General features: G+C 45.7%; 1 protein-coding gene across 2 annotated transcripts in view; it reads right to left on the minus strand.

The window, feature by feature from the left end:
- The window catches only part of KCNMB1 (potassium calcium-activated channel subfamily M regulatory beta subunit 1), a 107,875-nt gene extending 105,773 nt beyond the window's left edge, over nucleotides 1–2,102 (minus strand). For both annotated transcript variants that reach the window (XM_069654322.1, XM_069654323.1), the window contains exon 1: nucleotides 1,953–2,102. The gene's annotated coding sequence lies outside the window, so the exon portion shown is untranslated. The remainder of the gene's footprint in view (nucleotides 1–1,952) is intronic.
- Between the last annotated feature and the right edge of the window lie 3,898 nt (nucleotides 2,103–6,000).

Genomic DNA, 6,000 nt, shown 5'->3' on the forward strand with positions numbered 1-6,000 from the left:
GTTAAAAATTCAAAGCGCCCCTGCACTTGCTTTTGCGGACCAAGTTCTTAGAAAAAAGAGCAGATTGTAATTCGCATTCACGTGTCATGTTTCACTCATAAGATTCTACTACGTGCATATCTCTGAACATCTTTGATATCACCAACACACATACAAGTCGCCATCTTGCTTCAGCGGGCGCATAATGTGCAAAGCTTTTTGAATAAACGACTTGTGTAGCTCACCCAGAAGCTAGGTATCTTGTGGCGCCTGCGTCTTACAGCCCCGACCTGCGTAAAGTGAGCTGCATTGTGGGACATGCAGTTGCTGTAAGCTTGTATCCTGCAGTAATGCGCTGAGAACCACGACACGCGCACAGCTGAATAATTCATGAACCGTAACTTAAACATGTGCAGAAAAGTTGTCAGAGCGACATCGGACTACCCTGAAGTTTACCGCAGACTCACACATACACACTTGAATAGTGCCCGCCATAGTGTTGCCCCTTCTGTAGGCTTGCATGCATTCTACATCAGTCTGGTGGCGTTCAATTTTTCTGAAACGATGTTGCGGGCAAAGAGAAGCCCACAGCCACAGTCAACAAGTGTGCTCTGCTCGGCCGCTATCACGCTGAGAGTGCTGTCGTGTGCTCGGATGCTGGCAAGAGTGCGCGTTGAATGCACGAGGAGCCCCACCCTTGCACTGAACTGGCATTGTTGGTGAGGGACGAGCTGCGCATTGCTTCTCGAGAAGAGAATCTAACGCGGTTCCTCTACGTATCATTCTGTTTTACGTTTGCCAAGTCTCCTGCAATCAAAACTCATATAGTTCGCTTCATTTTCATTTCTTTCTCGCAATATGTATGAGTTTGTGCTATTGGGGGGGCGCTGGTGGCACCTATAAGCCAAACTATTAGGCATAGGGAGAAATGGCGTATGCGGAGGGACACACAGCTCATAGGTGCTGTTTGTTTATTTGCCCAGCCATTGACTGCTCACGGCCATGCTAATCCCTATGGCCATTCCCAACCACTTCCTGCCCTTCCCCACCCAAAAAACCTCTTCATGGGAACTCTTGGAACTCGCTTTAAACAAGCCTTACTATCAAACTTGGCAAAGTGCCTGCCAGTGTTTTTCCAAAGCAGTCTTCTGAGAGTTCATGACGTAACTGGAGCTGTAAATCCGCTACTTGTATAATAAACATTCTGAACCAGGTCTGCCTTTAGCCGCTCGATTTATGAGCACTATGCATCTACAACACTGAAGTCCTGTTAAAAACAATCATTGGCAAAGTCAACCGTTTTGGCTTGTGTATAAGTATTAGGCATTTGCCAGGTACTGCTCTTGGATGCCCAGGTACTTGCATCATTTTACACCTGCTGCCATCAATTGCCAGTTAATACAACTATGGTAGTACCTGGCAAGTGTCTTTCCCACACCTTCAAAAAAGCCCAAACAGTTGGCATTGCCAATGCTTGTTTTAGAGGCTGCATAGTGGCTAGGTCTGATAAAGTCTACATTAAATAAAACCATAAGGCGGGTGTGTGTGTGTGTGTGTGGGTGTGTGTGTGTGTGTATAATCAGTGTGTTTATTTGCAAAAGAAAATATATGTTCTTTCTCAAGAGGCTTCTATTTGGAGAATATTCTTAATCATTTAGTAGTGAAAGCGCAATCCTATTTCAAGCTATGTCTTTACATTTAGGTAAGTTCTACTTCACGTTATTCTTTCTACTTTTCGCATTCCACCCTCCCAGTACACAGGCCATCCAGTCAGAGATAACCATGGGCCGGATATTGGCAGGGTCATGGGACCGGGGCACTAATGGCCCAAGAAGCTCGCAGCCTTTCTGTGATTCTGACGAGTACTCGTCATTCAAAAAAGAAATGCTAAAACATATGGCAGAAGACAGAACAGTCAGAAAACGCTCAGGATGACCTCAAACGAAACAGAAGCCGTAATTAATGATACTCACAGGAGTCTGTGTCGGTTTCTCTGTCCTCTTTTCGCCTGTCCTATTGCGTATATTTTGATTCGTCTGATCAACCATAAAAATTGTCCCTCATGATGAGGCAGAGCTGGGAACACTCCTGCTTCGGACACGGTGTTTCTGAGGACGTTTCCCCTTTTGTTTTTGTGGGCTCTGAACTCCTCCTGGAGCTCGGAAGCCCGTTGTGCTCTACTTTGTCCATACATGGTAAGGAATGACAGTAGACTGTGCTCTTAAAATGAATTTCTTAAAGGCAGGTCTGCAGTGTTCGTAAACACGTGAAGATGGAATTGCATCCCGGAGCCCAGGCCCTAGATAAACACAGGCTTCCAAATATAACGACGAGACATTTTCCATGCATGCACGGAAAACGTGCTGCCCGTTGTGCTTTTAAACTCGGATTGGATTTGCGTGCTAATATTTGAGCAATTTCTAGGGTTGGGGGTTCTGCTGTGTGATGGGTTTAAGAATTGGAGATCCAGACCACTGTGGTGAACAGGGTGATCTGCTAAGTGTGTGACTGAGTGAGTGCGTGAGCGATGTCGGACTCCAAGGAAATGGGGCACAGCATTTTCTGCCACCTGTAATTCGGGGCCACCGGGACTTGAAAGGTCCCAGTGGCAAAAATGGTGTTACAGGGTTGGCGGCAACCCACCAGTGGCACCAACTATGAGTAAGGAGCCAACCCCGAACATACAAACAAATATATCTATAGACTAACCATACCCCCGGCATTGCCCACTCCATAGCTGACATGCATGTGGGCGTCTGCCGTAGCCCTGTGTATGTTATATTGTGTCCCAACTTCCTATTGTTGAAAAATGGCAAAATCGGCAATCTCCTGGAATCGGGAGCGGGGTATGGCCCTAGCACAGTATCCTGCTCCACCCCTGTGCAGGGCGAATGGATGGGCTTGGTCAGATTTTACTATCCCAGTACACCCCAGACTGGTATGTCGACTTTGGGCCAAAATTTCAGCCCACCCACTGTTATGGGGATGGAGCCAACAATCGCAAAATCATCTACCTCCCGAAATCAACTATAATGACAGCACAGGGCCAGACCCCGCCCTGTGCAGGGTGAATGATATGATATGATATGACATTTATAAAGCGCCTATATGCAAGTGTTTCAAAGCGCGATGAGGCAAGGGAGGGGAACAAAGGGAGGACAGACAAAAATCCTACTAGGCCAGGTGTCATTCAGATCATGCAAGGGCGTGGGAAGGGAGCAGGGACAGTGCCGTACATGGAAGCAGATAATAACAATAAGTAAGTAACGGCCATCATGTGGCACGAGCATGGGTAAGTACAGACATCAGGTGTCAAGGGCTGGTAGGGGGACTGTAGGGTTATAGAAACAGTCCCCACGTGCGGGGGTGGCCAGGTGGGCACTGCAGGTGTTTGACACTGGCGGGGGGGGGAGGGGAGGGACCTGGGTCCAAGATCACAGGGTGTCCAGGTAGCCAGTGCAGTTCCGGTTACAGCCAGGAGGTCAGCAGAGGAGAGGAGTAGAAAAATAAGAAGCAAAGAGAAAGGTTTTGATGGTTCTCCTCAAGTTTACGGGAGGCAGGGAGGCTGTTCCAGAGGGAGGCACCAGCCGAAGAAAGAGATCTACCACCAACTCGTTGCTTGGAGAAGTGACTGACCCTGAGGGAATGGGTGGGGTTGGTCAAATTTCACTATCGCCAGTACACCCTGGACTCGTATGCCGACCGTGGGCCAACTTTTCAGCCCACCAACTGTTATGGGGCTGGAGCCAACCCTGAACATACAAACACACTTTCACAAATCTACATATAGATTTATCAAAAGCACGCAATCGTTTTTATACTTATAGTAGCGTACATGTACAAATAGTGTTTGTCAGAATTATGTGTCTTGGAAGAGTGTGTGTCGGAAGTGTGTGTCCTAAGGGTGTGTCATTAAAGTACATGCTTTAAGAGTGTGTATCTTAACACTGTGTGATGTAAGGAGTATGACCATTTTGTGTGTAGATGTCTGGCAGGTGAGTGCATGGCATATAAGTAGCATCCTTCAGAACCTACCTACCTCATGGGGTACTGAAATCCAGGGCTCAAGGAAAGGCAGTTAGAGGTGGAGGAAATATGGAGCTCAGCTAAAGAAGAATAAAGAAAGTTACACTCACCACTCAAGCAGCGTGTGATCTTCATTTACTACACTGGTGACGAGTGATTGAAGGCCTGGCCACTGCTCCACTGATAAGGCGGCCATTTTGGAGCTGTTTGTGGAGCCTGGCACCCAAAGTCATTCATCAGTACCATGGAGAGCCGTGGATCTTCCGAAGCCAGGAAGGCATGCTTTCACTAGAGCATTGGTGTTCAACACTGTACATCAGAGGCCGAGGAAAGTGCTGTGGTGCTGGCAGAGAGCAGAGCTTTGGGTGGGAGAGGGTGAGGAGTGGCCCAAGAGAATAGGGTTTGCTGCAGTGGGAGAGGCTGTCCAAGGGTCCACAGGAGTGCACTTTAGTCCGTGCACCTAACTAAAGGAAAGCATCTTGTAACATTTAAACAACCTGTAAGTCGATGGGAGACTCCCTAGGCTGTGTACTGGCCAGAGTAAAGCATCCTTCAACGCTAGTGAGGCTACAGCAAGCATTGCCTAGTTGCCCATGATGCTGATTACAATCGTTTTCTTCAATTTAAGGATCGTTGTATGGCCAAGGTACAAATGTCCACGAGTGCACAGCCACAGACTGTTTAGCTGCTCGCCAAAAAAGTAATCACTCAGCCATCAACAATTGTTTGTCTTTTGCAAAACAACTAATACAAAAATAAATAATTAACGAATACTGAACAAACAACCATATAAAACAATAATGCAGGACACACCTTTGCCCAATTTCTTTCTAGCCACACACGGGGAGCCTCAAGTGCCCTTGAAAAGGTGGAAAAAGGGATTTAAACATGGAAGTACAAGGGACACATTATGCTGTAGAAGTAATGATGTCACTGTTAATACTCTGTTTAACAAACTATGGACAGGAACATTTTGAGAACCTACCCCATTCCTCAAGAAGAATCACAAGGCCTACGTTAATATGATAAGTGCATGCAAATGCTGGACAAGCACTATGACAAGAACGTTAGTGTATTCCTGGAGCTCTCCATGGTGTCACATTGAATTGGGAATTTGGCACCAGTTTGTGCAGAAGTGTAATGATGACAAAGTGAGAGAAGGCCTGTGGGCAAAAGGGAATACGTCTCTGGAAGAAATAATACAAGTCTAAAAGAAGTAAAACACACAAACAAATGTGCAAAGCACCTAGAAAAGGATATTAGAATTAGACAATATAAAAGAGACACAAGAATTACCCGACATAATGTCATTGCAGAACTAGAAAGGACATGGATGGAAACAGACTCATTGGAAAAGGAAACCAATCAGGGTAAAAGGAATGCAAGTAGAGCAGAACAACAAATAAGACAGAAGGATGTTCTTTCACTGTGATAGCCAATATCACATATCCAACAGTGAAACATGTCCAGCAATCAAAGCCACATCGCAAACATTCAATAAGAGTGGCCATTCTGCCAAATGTTGCAGGAATGTCAATGACTCAATGGATTGTGTAGAAGAATCATGTGCAGAACTTGATAAATCCATGTTCATGGTGGAGGGCGTAGTCGGAAGTGCTGTGAGGGAAAGTAACAAACAATGGGTTGAGGACACAATGACAATTAGGTAAGGAGCTGTTGATATGGAAAAAATCAATTACACAAGCTCTGGCAAACCACAACATTCTGAAAATGGTCATAGATGTGGGGGTAAATACACCCTAGTGCAAATGAAGATTTATGAGTCATCATTTGCAGGGAACATAATTTGGCATAGATCCTGTAGCCTACAGAGTCAAGGGGATATAACTAATAGGATTGTTTTGGCCCAATCTAAAGATCAAGAACTGAACAGCCAAAGAGAAAATATATGTTTCTGTGAAGGGTAATTCATCACTATTTAGCTGGCTTCACCAACATGCCTAGAGATCAAATTGGACATGAATGCAGTGGAAT

The sequence above is a fragment of the Ambystoma mexicanum genome, chromosome 3q (assembly GCF_040938575.1).
Source record: "Ambystoma mexicanum isolate Mex_15411 chromosome 3q, UKY_AmexF1_1, whole genome shotgun sequence".
In the NCBI taxonomy this organism is placed as follows: domain Eukaryota; kingdom Metazoa; phylum Chordata; class Amphibia; order Caudata; family Ambystomatidae; genus Ambystoma; species Ambystoma mexicanum.